Raw genomic sequence first — 14399 nt, forward strand, 5'->3', positions numbered from 1 at the left:
CCAAAATATTAACCCTGTGCAATACTCTGAGACGGGGCTCATTAGAGCTCACTCCAGAAATGGCCCTTTTGCCAATTCTTCTGGGCTCGATCAAGACCAGTAAGAGAGACATCCTTAGATTCTTTCTCCTGGTCATGAGGACGGTGATTCCATGGCTTTGGAAGTCACAGGCCTCTCCAACCTGGATGAGTTGGATGACAGCCCTGGAAGAAATCAGCCAAATAGAGGAACTCAGAGCTAAAGACGATGATAGAGTTTTATACAACATGGGAGGTCTAAATGACGTTTTGCATATCTACCGGTTATGACCATTGGTTGATGAATGGGGTTTTACCCAACTAATAGAAGAATAGGGTCTGTGTTGCTAGAGTTGGACTGAGGCGACTTCTCAATATCTCTCTTTCTCTTCCTTTCTTCTTCCCCCTCTCTTTCTTTTTCCTCTTGTACTTCTCTTCCTTTCTCTTATCCCTACATATGTCCCCCTAATCCCTTTCTTTCCCAGTGTACCTGGTGGCTCGAGCATTCCCCCAATTAATCCTTCCCCTATGCAGAGATCTCTAGGCGGGAATGCCAGTCCACAGAGATAGACTGGCTCACATATCTCCCACATAGGTTAATAATGTTTAGTAATAATTTCTCTGCTGTTTCACCAGCTGTTCACTTAGTGTTAACAGTCAGTTAGGTGTTAATTACTTAATACATAGAGACCACAGCAAAATGTTTACTTAGAATGTAGCCTACCACCAAAATTGTTCTTTTCACAATGATGTTGCACAATTTCCGGGCTATGTCAGCCTTGTTGTAAGTTTTGTAAAAGTCTCTAATAAAAAACACATTTTGACATTAAAAAAAGGTGGAAGGATGGAGAACAAGGTAAAAAAAAACACTAAGTTGTGCATAAATATGCTTTGCACAAAAATAGTGACTTTTTTGTGCCAGAAATCTGACACATGACCCACATTAAATTTAGCCCATAGAGTTGAATTACACATTTTTAGTTTCCTGCAGCCACCACTAGAAAGAGCTAAAGAGAATACTGTATACAGCTCATGTATTTAAAGGAAACCTGTCACCTAGTTCATGCTGCCCCAACAATGGTCAGCATGAACCTGAGAGAGGTATGTACACAGCATCTATGTATGTTGTGACAGCTCTCTCCCTGATTGTACATAGGGAGAGAGCTGTCGTTCTAGGTGCTCCGAGAGGAAGAGGTTTGGAACGTCCTCCATGACGTGCTGTTCAGAATCAAGCTTCAAACTAGGCTTATTCTGAAAAGCTGCAGAGCTTCACTATAAGGCCTTAGCCAGACGGGCGTTTTTAGCCGCGATTTGCGCATGCGCATGCGTCCGGCGATTTTATAAAACCATTGCTTTGCAATGGTATCGGACACATGAGCGCTTTTTATGCGCTCGTCCGATAAATTGTAGAACAAAAAATCGCAGATCGCACCTATCTGCGATCTGCGATTCCTGTTCTCTTTTCTATATGCGCTCAATGGGGCCGGCGGCAGCAGCGCCGACCCCATTGAGAACATATAGAAGACAAATCATTCTTCTCTGCCACAGCTGTAACAGCTGTGGCAGAGAAGAACGATGTTTGCCCATTGAATTTAATGGAGCGGCAATACAGCCGCTCCATTGAAAGCAATGGGCTGCCGGCGTGCGCGGGGTGAATTGTCGGGAAGGGGTTAAATATATAAACCCTTCCCTGCAATTCATCCTAAAATGTGTTAAAATAAAAAAAAATTGTATACTCACCTTTCCGCTGCAGCCGGAGTCCAGCCGCGGCCGCTGTCAGTTCTCCTGAACTGCTTCTCGGCACTATTCAGCCGGCGGGGCTTTAAAATCCCCGCCTGCTGAATGGTCTGCCTCTGATTGGTTACAGCCCTGACCAATCAGAGGCAGGTTTCACTCACACACCCATTCATGAATTCATGAATGGGTGAGTGACTGCTGCCTCTCAGCGCTGAGCCAATCAGGGGCAGGTCTGACTCACATCCATTCATGAATTCATGAATGGGTGTGAGTGAGGCATGCCTCTGATTGGCTCAGCGCTGAGCCAATCAGGGGGCAGGTCTGACTCACACCCCCTTCACACCCACTGCAGGACGGCCGCGCGGAGCTCCGGCTGCCGGCAGAAGGTGAGTACACAATTTTTTTTTATTTTAACACATTTTAGGATGAATTGCCGGGAAGGGCTTATATATTTAAGCCCTTACCGACAATTCATCCCAGGCTCGCCCGCAGCGCATTGCTTTAAATGGAGCCGGCTCTATTGCCGTCTCCATTGAATGCAATGCGCTGGACAGCTCCGGCCCGTTTCTAATGAAACGCGGCTAGGAGCAGATTTTCGGGCGATTTGCGGGCGACTTGCGTGCACCGGTCACGCGATTTGCGGATGCGCATCCGTCATGCGATCCGCAAATCGTGCGAAAAAACGCCCGTCTGACTAAGGCTTAAGACATACATGAGTGCAGTGTACATACCTCTCCTGGGTTCATGCTGCCTGTGATTTGTACAGCATGAACCTGGTGACAGTCTCCCTTTAAAGGAGTTGTGCCAAGATGGCATGCTCTGTTCATATGCTCTATTAGGTCATATGAATGTTAAGGAGTGGGCTTCTAGTATAAAGAGCTGGTCAGTGAGAGCAATTTTTCATTTCGGCAAATCTTCTGTCGTCCAGTTATTGCAGGACAGCCATTCATGTGTATAGCCATCCTGTAATACTACATGTCAACTGTCAGGTTTCTAACGGCAAAACCAGCTGTTTTCTGGAGGTACCATGATCGCCCTGAAACCCCACATTTGCAAAGAGGTTGTATATCTTGGTACCACCCCTTTAAACCAATCATTACACAGTATGCAGTAAACCCCTAAGCTCCCTCTAGTGGCGGCTGCAGGCAGATAGAATTTTTATCTGTTAGCTTTATACCTATGCAGGAGGTTTGGAGCCCTGTATCAGAAAAAAACAATATTCTGGTCTTTATCAAACTACTAACGACCACTTGTCAGTTAGTATGTGAGTGTTTCTCATGCTCCAGCCTTGGTGACGTCATCACTTCGCCCCTGGGAACTTCATTGCAGGTCTTAGGCTGGGTTCACACAAGGCGGCTTTACATCCGGAATTTTGCTGCAGCAAATCCGCCTGCAGCCGCTAATCCTGGGATTAGCCAGCCATGTGGTCGAGATTTGTCAAAAATCTCGTCCACACGGGATGGCCAATCCATTCCGGCAATGCCGGCAGAAGCAGCATTTTTTTTTTCTGTTGCTGCCTCGATCTCCTCTATGGGAGCGCCGGCCACAACGGAAAAGCATGTGGCCAAGCTGCTCCAAAACCCGTGGCTAAGTGCTGTGGATTTTGAAGCAGCACTTTCCCGGCGGAAGTCTCGCGTTTTTTTACTGCGGCCAAACCGTGAGATTTCCATCTGAATTCCGCCCTGTGGGAACCCAGCCTTACAGTATATATAAAATAAGGAGCCTGACAGAAAGAAGAAGAACACAGTTAGGGCTCTTTGAAGGGGAGTACAAAAATAACAAAATAAAAATACAACTAAGCTGTTATTATCTCAGACACAACTCAGCAGTCCTGACAGAAGACACCAACCTACCACCAGCACAGAGATCCAGTGGGCTAAAGGACCTGCGGTGATGTCACTGCTGTAGGAGGAGCCATTCTGCAGTGTGGTATTAAGTACTGTATGTGGGTTCTTCTCATGCTCCGGACCCTGGGGATGTCATTGCTGTTCCTATAGGATATATAAAACAAAGAGAGCCTGACCAACAGAAGAACAACACAGTTAGGGCTCTTGGAAGGGGAGTACAAAAATAACAAAATGGGAATACAACTAAGCCATTATTATCTCAGACACAATTCAGCAGTCCTGACAGAAGACACCGACCTACCTACCACGACTACAGAGATCCGGTGAGCTGAAGGACCTGCAATGCCGTCACTGCTGTGAAAGGAGCCAAGCTGTGTTTGTCTTGTGGGGGGATCAAGATAGATGCAGTAAAGCGGTGTGTGATGTGTGGGGATCATAATGAATGTACCATGTAGCAGAGCTGTGTGTGTGTGAATGAGGATGTAGTAGAGCTGTGTGTGTTATGTGCTGTGTGTAGAGATGAGCGAGCGTACTCATCCGAGCTTGATACTCGTTCCAGTATTAGGGTGTTCGAGATGCTCGTTACTCGAGACGAACACCACGCGATGTTCGAGTTACTTTCACTTTCATCTCTGAGGCATTTGCGCGCTTTTCTGGCCAATAGAAAGACATGGAAGGCATTACAACTTCCTCCTGTGATGTTCCAGCCCTATACCACCCCCTGCAGTGAGTGGCTGGGGAGATCAGGTGACACCCGAGTATTAAAATTTGCCCCGCCCGCGGCTCACCACAGATGCATTCTGACAGAGATCAGGGAAAGTGCTGCTGATGCTGCTGCTGCTATAGGGAGAGCGTTAGGAGTTATATTAGGCTTCAAGAACCCCAACGGTGCTTCTTAGGGCCACATCTGACCGTGTGCAGTACTGTTGAGGCTGCTGTGAGCAGTGTTGCACAATTTTTTTTTTGTATATCGGGCGTGTAGAGCATTGCGTCCTCAGTCTGCAGTCATTGTACAGAGTATAGGGCCAGTACTGGTGAGGCAGGGACAGTGGTACAGGGAAAGAGATATACAGGCTATATAGGCAGTGGGCTTTTTCAAAAAAATTGGGGAAAAATACTATATTTGGGCTTCAGTGTACTGCGCGTCTGCTGGGGGTAGTAGTCCAAATTAATACGCAGCTAAGCGTTACAGCAGGCTTGCGCAAAATTATTTCCTGGCTCTGCTGTCTCCGTTACATCACCGCCGTCATCCCGCCAGAGGGAAACAGTATACATAATATACGCTGCCTACAGTATCTGTCTGCTGTATCAGCTCAGCATTTAAAAAAATAGAAGCAAAATACTGAAGGCCTGCTAGTGGCCTTTGGCCACTTGACTGCTTCTGCGCTGTGAATCCACTAGCTCAGTCATACGCACCTACGTCTCAGTGCAGGCGTGCGCAAAATTGTTGGGAGGGGGGGGCCACTCTTGCCGCTATTGTGGCTTAATAGTGGAACCTGGGAACTTGAGATGCAGCCCAACATGTAGCCCCTTGCCTGCCCTATCCGTTTCTGTGTCGTTCCCATCACTTTCTTGAATTGCCCAGATTTTCACAAATGAAAACCTTAGCGAGCATCGGCGATATACAAAAATGCTCAGGTCGCCCATTGACTTCAATGGGGGTTCGTTACTCGAAACGAACCCTCGAGCATCGCGAAAAGTTCATCTCGAGTAACGAGCAGCCGAGCATTTTGGTGCTCGCTCATCTCTAGCTGTGTGTGCAATTTGTAGGGTCATGATGGATGTACTAGAGCTATGTGTGTGGATCATAATGGATGTAACATGTAGCAGAGCTGTGCCACCATAAACACTGGTACTATAATTTCCTAATAATTACTAGTAAATATATATTAATGACTTTAATCAGCACAGAATACTGGGCCTAAGGGCCCTGTCACATGGCCGTAGGCATTTTTACGCATGCACGCCGGCACCGTAAAAATGTGTGAACGAGCGCATAGATCTAACGTTTGTGCGCCCGTTCAGTGAGCACGGGCCTAGTGCATGCGCGCCGAGGCCGCCATGCCATTGGGCGTAGGGAGGCAGCTTAGCTCTGCCCCTGTCCAGCCCCCTCCCATTGCAAACAGCCAGAGGGGAGCAGAGAGGAGGAGAGAAGGGGGAGGGGGTTTAGCAGTCATGATGCTAAACTCTCTCACACCTCCCTTCTCTGGCCGCTGTCATTGGCTCTCATAGGAGTCTATGCAATGGCCGACGTATTCCGGGTAGAAAGATAGTTCCTTACACTGACGTGATGAAAAAGGATGGGCACTAGAGATGAGCGAGCATGCGTGTTCCAGCTTGAAGCTCGTTCGAGCATCAGCATACTCGATGTACTCATTTCTCGGGTGCTCGAGAAAATCTTGACCCTCTACTCCCCACCTGTTTTCAATGGATCCGCGGCTGCTGCCGATGGCTCCATTGAAGACAATAGTCTGCCGGCACCCCTAATTGTTTTCCATGGAAGGGCTTTACATATAAGCCCTTCCCTAAAAAACAATAATTTTCGTGTTAAAAAAAAACAAAAAACGTACCTCTCCGCGCTGCTGTGTTCCCTGCGGGGATAAAGAACACATCTGCCGCATGCGGCAGATGTTTCCTTCATCACCGCTAGTAAAAAGAATTCCCTGCTGCTGCATCTGCCACATCTGTGACAAATGCAGCAGGGGAATTCTTCAATTCCCTACCGCAGCTGTCACACATGACAGCTGTGGTAGAGGATCCTGCTGCTAGCACCCCCAGTAATTGGATTTCAGGGAAGGGCTTTCAATATAAGCCCTTCCTTGAAAAACCCTGAAAAATATTGTAATTAAAAAACATGGATACTCACCTACCGGGGTCAGCCGTGACTCTCCGTGCTGTTCCCGACTCTGTAGTCCTGATCTATCAGCAGGCGGGGATTTAAAATCCCCACCTTCTGAAAGATCTGATTGTGATTGGCTGAGCGCCTCAGGCAATCACAATCAGCTCTTTCAGCAGGCGGGGATTTTAAATCCCCATGTGCTGATAGATCAATAGTGTACACCCGGGGACAGCGCAAGATGTCGCAGCTGAGCCCCGGCAGCTGAAGGGAGGTGAGTATCATTTAAAAAAAAAATTTTACACTGTTTTTCATGGTTTTTAAGGGAAGGGCTTATATTTAAAGCCCTTCCCTGAAAAACCATCAGCTGCTGGGGCTCAGCCGCATCTTAGATACGCTGTCCCCGGCTCTGTAGCGCCGCTGATTGATCAGGACTACAGAACTGGGGACAGCACGGAGAAGACGCGGCTGAGCCCCAGCAGCTGAAGAGAGGTGAGTATAAGTTTTTTTGTTTTTTTTTTACACTATTTCTTCTGTTTTTTCAGGGAAGAGCTTATATTAAAGCCCTTCTCTGAAATCCATTGACGGCTGCTGGCAGCAGCATCCTCTACCGCAGCTGTCATGTGTGACAACTGCGGTAGGGAATTGAAGGATTTCTCTGCTGCATCTGTCACAGATGTGGCAGATGTAGCAGCAGGGAATTCTTACTAGTGGGGATGAAGGAAACATCTGCTGCATATGTCAGCGGCAGAGGGTGTCTTTTTTTTTTACACTAAAATTATTGTTTTTCAGGGAAGAGCTTATATATATAAAGCCCTTCCATGAAAAACAATTCAGGGGTGCCGGCAGACCATTGTTTTCAATGGAGCCGCCAGCAGCAACCATGGCTCCATTGAAAACAGTAACAGTAATGAGCACCCGAGCATTTTGGTGCTCGCTCATCTCTAATGGGCACCAATTTTAATACAAACCATACTAAATTTTTACTAGAACATCTATAAGGTAGCCTAATAAGACTACAAGGATGAGTAGCATTGCACTTGCTACATACCAATCATAACTGACACATAGTCTTGTGCAGAGTCCCTCCATGCTTCAAATATGTTTAAATGATGACAAAGATAGCACTGCCTTCTTGCTTTCTCTTAGTTAATCATTTTAGTACAGATAGTACTGCCTCTTTGTCTCTCTCCCAGCTTATTATCGCAACACAGGTAGTACTGCCTCCCTCTTTTCCTTGTAAGGGATGTAGGTGCTTCAGGTGAGAATACACGATGTAGACGACAGAGTTGCAGAAATATTCAAGATTTAAGAACAAAGGACTGTAAATAATACTTTAATGACAACAAATCCAAGAAATCGTTATGGTACCGTTACTCAATCCTAACTACGGCTGACAAACGGTGCCTTTACATGGGCCAACAGTCGCCCGAGTCACTCAAACAAGGGATTATGAGTGACTGTCAGTCTGTATACACATGGCCCCCAACAGGGCACTGAGCGAGAAGTCGCTCACTAGTTGCTAGTAGTGTTGAGCATTATTGAAATAAACGGATCAGGAGTGACAAATCTGACTTTAAAAATAATTGTGAATTGGGACTCCTGATTCCAACTTCCATTAAAATTAATAGGAGTAAAAATTGGGTTCTCTAATTTGGCCTGCTTAAACAACAGTGGAGATAGTAGTAGTGGTGGTGGTGGAGGCCCAGTAGTGCACTGCTGTGGGGTCCCAAGTTTAAATACTTTGGCAATTTTGCTAAAAATCAGATTGGAAAAAATGTTATTGCTTGACAATTATCAAGAACAACGCTTGTTATTCCATTTCTTTGAGCGACTGGTTGTTTGCAGTGAATGGAGGTGATCGCTCCACCTCCATTCTCTGACAGACTATCACGCCTGTGTGAAGGCATGGAGTGATAGTTATTGGGATGGCTGTCGGGTGCTATAGTCACGATAAGGAATAATAGAACTTCACACTCCATATGTAATGATGCAGTGTTAACAAGGCAGCCTACACTTTAAGGCTTCTTTCCCATGAGCATAGATCAGCCAGCCATTTTCATGGCCAGCTGATATACACTGTGATCTGCTGCATTGGATTCCAGTGTATCAGATCACATGGCTGTATTACTGAGACGTAAAAGTGCCCGCGCAGGCCAATATAGCGCCGGGTGTTTTTCCGTTGGGTCCAAAAGATAGTCCTGGAACTATCCTTTGGGCCTATGGGAGCCCATGACAGCAGCCAGAGGTGGGAGGGAGTTTAGCAGCGTGGCTGCTAAACTCCCTCCCTCTGCTCTCCTCCTAGCTCATTCTTTGCAATGGGAGTGGGTGGGACAGGGGTGGAGCTAAGCGCCGGCCCTGTCCTGCCTCCTTCCATTGCTGGCTGTGGACAAGGGGGGGTGGGGGCGGAGCTAGGTTCCACCCCCTCCCCGTAGCCAGTAATGGGAGGAGGTGGTACGAGGCAGCGCTTAGCTCTGCCCCGTCCCACCCCCTCCTATTTCAAAGGACGAGCCGGGAGGAGAGCAGAGGTGAGCCTGCGAGGGGGAGAGAGGGGAAAGGGGCAACGGCATGGTGACCTCGGTGTATATGCACCGTAGCCCATGCCGTATGAATGGGCACACAAATGGTAGATTTGTGCACCCATTAACCAGCTTCTACACCCCAGATGGTAGCGTATATTGTCCAGCCATAAAAATGCCAGCCAATATTTGCTCGTGGGAAAGAAGCCTAAGGGCGCCCCCCCACTGGCGATTTTTTTTCCCTGCGAAATTCGCAGCATTTTTTTCTCTGCAGGGGTCTATGGGACTTGTAATGTTAAAATCGCGATCGCGCAAAATCGCAATTTACCGCGAAATCGCGATTTTGCGCGATCGCGATTTTAACATTACAAGTCCCATAGACCCCTGCAGAGAAAAAAATGCTGCGAATTTCGCAGGGAAAAAAAATCGTCAGTGGGTGGGCGCCCTTACACAGGATAATAGAGCAACCAATCCACACTGTTCATTCATACAAAACTCTCCACTACATAATGTGCAGATTCTGGAACTACTTTGCACTACTCTAGCAATACTGTCTGTAACCGCCCCAATGTTATTTCACTACTAAGAGTTTCAACACCTAGTATACTAACAGCAGGCCTGCTGACCAACTAATCTTCTATAAATGGGATGCACACATTCGTTTTTTAATGAGGTTGGCCTCACTTACATGTGTCCCGTGGGGGAACTGACTTAACCCGCCTCGATCTACTCTGGAATTGGGAGTGTTCCTCGACCATTGTCGTCTGAGCTCTCAGTGTTTGTACTATCGTCCTAAAATTAGGGGTTCAGTGCGGTCCCCCTTTCTCCTGCAGGTGGTTGCCCTTCCACAGTGATCTCTGAGCAGCTCCAGGCACTCTCTGATGCTTCAGCTCAGTAGATACAGTGTTCCATAAACAGCTCCTGCTGCCCCTCCTATAGCTCTCCAGTGACATTTTAGCTACCCAGGGCAGCTCCGGCACTGCACACTCAGCTCACCTCTCCTATGCACACAGGTCCCTATTGCTGCTTCCTGTGACACAGAGTAGCAGTTAATCCATATCTGGTGAGCATGCTCAGTTGAAATGGTTACAAATCTTGACACACATGACAATTTTGGCAAGCAAATTCTTGATTCTCATAGTACATTACCACGGGGACCGTTTAACCCTTTAGGGCAGCCCCTTACATAGGCAAAGATAATACTGCCTCCCGCTTCTCTCCCAGTTATTTCAGCACAGAAATTGCTGACTCACAATTTCTCCTTGTACATGATGTAGGCATAAATATTACTGCCTCCTTGCCTCTATCCCATTTTAGCACAGATAGTACTGCCTCCTTGTTTCTCCTTGTAAATTATATAGGTTCAGACAGTAAACACAGATAATCTCTCTTTCTCTGATGAGTCATGATTCAGATTAATTAATTACTTAATTCATTCATTCATTCATTTATTCATTCAGTCAGTCATTCATAAAATGCAATGAAAGCAAGAATTTTTCCATAGAATTTTATGAGAGAAACAAGGTTGCCTGGCTCAGAGACTGAATGAATCAAACAGTAACAATAAGAGCGGGGGATTTCATATCAACACCGTAAAATGGTAGAATTATATTGGGAAACTGGTTTGTTTCCTATTTCTCTGTAAACCTTCACATACAACATGATGAAAACTGTTTCTTCAAAGTCTCTAATTACCGTCTGTTCTCCAGCTGTATTAATTAGGTGTTACTTACATGTGTACAGCTTGTCGGTGGAGCCCCACAGTTATAAAAGTCGCCTTTTTGAAATTTGGTAGAACACAAATGTGAAATCCATTATAGTTGGATGCTGATTTTGGTGCAGCTAGTTCACCAACTAATTGTGATAATGAACGAGAGGTTGTCGCGGCTCCTCTGCTTGTTAATTGAATTACTATTGGAACTACTGTATGATTTTGTGCAATATGATAATACTAAGTGTCCTATCTATATATATAAAATTGAATGTATGTCTGTGTGCGTGTCTGTCTGTTTGTCCTTTATGCGCTACTACACCATTCATCCGATCGCGATGAAACTTTGGGAAGTTGTTGAGTACACTCCTGGGAAGATTATAGGCATAGTACATTTATGCTACGATAAATGGCGCGCGTGCGAGCGTCGTCGACAGTTACGACCCCCCCCACGTAGATCGTTTGATTTCCATCACTGCCACTAATTCTCTCACTTCGCGATGTTGTAGAAACATGAAATTTGGCACGAGCATTGATTATGTCATAAATAGGAAAAGCTAATGGGTCCCAACTCGATTATTCAATTGTAAGCGCCAAAGAATTAGCGTCCAAATTTTACGTACGGAATCTAATTTTCTCGCTTCGCGATGTCGTAGAAACATGAAATTTGCCATGAGCATTGATTATGTCATAAATAGGAAAAATTAATGGGTCCTGACTCGATTATTCAATTTTAAGCGCCAAAGAATTAGCGTCCAAATTTTACGTACGGAATCTAATTTTCTCGCTTCCCAATGTCATAGAAACTTGAAATTTGGCACAAGCATTGATTATGTCATAAATAGGAAAACTTAATGGGTCCCAGCTCGATTATTCAATTCTAAGCGCCAAAGAATTAGCGTCCAAATTTTACGTACGGAATCTAATTTTCTCACTTCCCAATGTAATAGAAACTTGAAATTTGGCACGAACATTGATTATATCATAAATAGGAAAAGTTAATGGGTCCCAACTCGATTATTCAAATTTAAGCGCCAAAAAATTAGCGTCCAAATTTTATGTACGGAATCTAATTCTCTCACTTCCCAATGTCATAGAAACTTGAAATTTGGCACAAGCATTGATTATGTCATAAATAGGAAAAGTTAATGGGTCCCAACTCGATTATTCAATTCCAAGCGCCAAAGAATTAGCGTCCAAATTTTACGTACGGAATCTAATTTTCTCACCTCCCAATGTCATAGAAACTTGAAATTTGGCACGAGCATTGATTATGTCATAAATAGGAAAAGTTAATAGGTCCCAACTCGATTATTCAATTCTAAGCGCAAAATAATTAGCGTCCAAATTTTACATACGGAATCTAATTCTCTCACTTCCTGATGTCATCTATATATATAAAAAGGAATGTATGTCTGTCTGTCTGTCCTTTTTGCGCTACTACACCATTCATCTAATCGCCATGAAAGTTTGGGAAGTTGTTGAGTACACTCCTGGGAAGATTACTGGCATAGTACACCTATCCTGCGAGCATCGTCGACAGTTATGCCCCCCAGACAAAGATCGTTTGATTTCCATCTCAAGCACAAAAGCAAAAGGCATTACGAGCAACGAGATGCGTGTTCAACTCCAAATGATGCATCCGCTGAACGTTTCGCAAGACAATTGCTGGATATTGAGAATGCTGAGGTAAAATGAAAGCTGTGCTGTGATTGGTTGCAATTTCTTATACTGCTGAGGTAAAATGAAAGCTGTGCTCTGATTGGTTGCTATTTCTTATACTGCTGAGGTAACATGAAAGCTGTGCTGTGATTGGTTGCTATATATTATCCCGCTGAGGTAACATGAAAGCTGTGCTGTGATTGGTTGCTATATATTATACTGCTGAGGTAACATGAAAGCTGCTGTGCTGTGATTGGTTGTTATATATTATACCGCTGAGGTAACTTGAAAGCTGCGCTGTGATTGGTTGTTATCTAGATATATAAAAACGAATGTATGTATGTCTGTCTTCGCGGCAACGCGCGACGGGTACGCTAGTTTAGATATACAGACATTAATAGGGGAAGGGCTCCCCTATATTGAATGTAATAGTCGCCATATACTGTAATACTATGTTTCCTCTGCAGTCAATATGGAGAAATCAACCATATTTATAGGGAAAGTTCAATGTATGATACTTACAAAGTAATGTTTACTGCTCTGTTATATAAAGTACTGTCCAATATTACTCCTCAAGTACAATAAGTCCATAGTAAAAAACAGCACCTTACCTGCCCATATGTAAAGTAGCGGAGAAGCTTACCTCCTCCACCAACGATGCTCCCTATGCAGGCATGAACAGTCGCAGCTACTCTGATGTCCGACACTGCTCTGAGCATTGGCCCCTATGATGACAAGAGTAATGACATGGTTAGTGCATTGCCCCTGGTAGTGTGGCTAGCATGTCACCAGTGATGACAGCAGGGAGGAGGGGCCAGTGTAACAGTGTTGGTGGGTGGTATATCAGCCAGTTAGCACGGTGTTTGCCGCATGGCCTGCTCTCACCCCCTGCTGAAGAGGTTGTTGTTCATGCAGTAGGGTCGGTCCAGTGACCATTAGGACTCAGTAGTATAAGAGACCCAGTAAACAGCAGATACCATAGGCCCGGAGACCTCAGCTAGCATTTTCAGGGAGAGTGGAGTCTCCACCCTACTTATGTGCCTGGTTATACATATAGAGAGACCACTGTGGTTGTGGTGAGTTTCATATGAATGCAGATAATTTTGTGGCTCAGTGAAAGTGCTGCAAGAGAGTGTAGGAGTTTCCCTCCGTACCATGACCACAGACCAGATCTAGGTGCCATTGGGAAGCTGCAGCTGCTGAGAAAGTGCCAGGGTCCACTAGGGGGACAGCATCAAATGGAAGCTGCTAGCCTAGTACTCTGGTTGACCAAAGGTCATGTTTGCATGCACTGCTGAGGTGAAGGTATGTATAAGAGAATTGAAATTTTGGTGCAACCTGTCGGTAGGTGGTGACATGAAAGAGAGTGGACCGATGATACTTATTAAAAGTATACTTTATTTAGAACCAGCAGATACCACGTTTCGATTAAACTTTGCTGCTGTGCATCAATTCCTCTTGGACCAATATATGAAATCCACTGTAACTATCGGGGGCCAGCAGTAGGGTGTGAGCGGCTGATAGTAGTCTCAGTTGCAAGAGAGGAGACCCCTTTTCCAGGCCAGCTACTCCATGTCATGGCCTCCATATTAGAGAGGTTCCTCCTTGGTCAACACTTGAAACAGAGACTGACTACTGTATGTACAGTATGCAGTATGTGTGTAGACACTGTTACCCTTTGGGACCATTAGGCTATGTGCTCCCACTGCTGTTCCTCTTGCTCTCACAGGCAACAGCTCCTCTGCAGACTATTGCCTCTCCTCAGTAACTCTCCAGCAGCACTTCCAGCTTACTTCATATTATTGTATCTTGATGCCACCGGAAGCTAGGGGTTTGACAGGGCATCGAAGCAGGAATGCCCCTGTCACACCCCTAGCTCCCGATTGGCTACATTGAAGAAGGTCCTAGCAGCAGCACCTAGATAGCTTTTTGCCAGGGCTGCAGGGTTAGGCTTACGGATTGCTGTTCATGTTAGACTTACTGTATTGGCTGTTAATGCTTTCATGTTACAGCGTTAACATGGAAGCATTAACAGGCAAAAATGTAAGGCCAATAGGAAAAGTAATCCCT

The sequence above is a fragment of the Eleutherodactylus coqui genome, chromosome 10 (genome assembly GCF_035609145.1).
Source record: "Eleutherodactylus coqui strain aEleCoq1 chromosome 10, aEleCoq1.hap1, whole genome shotgun sequence".
In the NCBI taxonomy this organism is placed as follows: domain Eukaryota; kingdom Metazoa; phylum Chordata; class Amphibia; order Anura; family Eleutherodactylidae; genus Eleutherodactylus; species Eleutherodactylus coqui.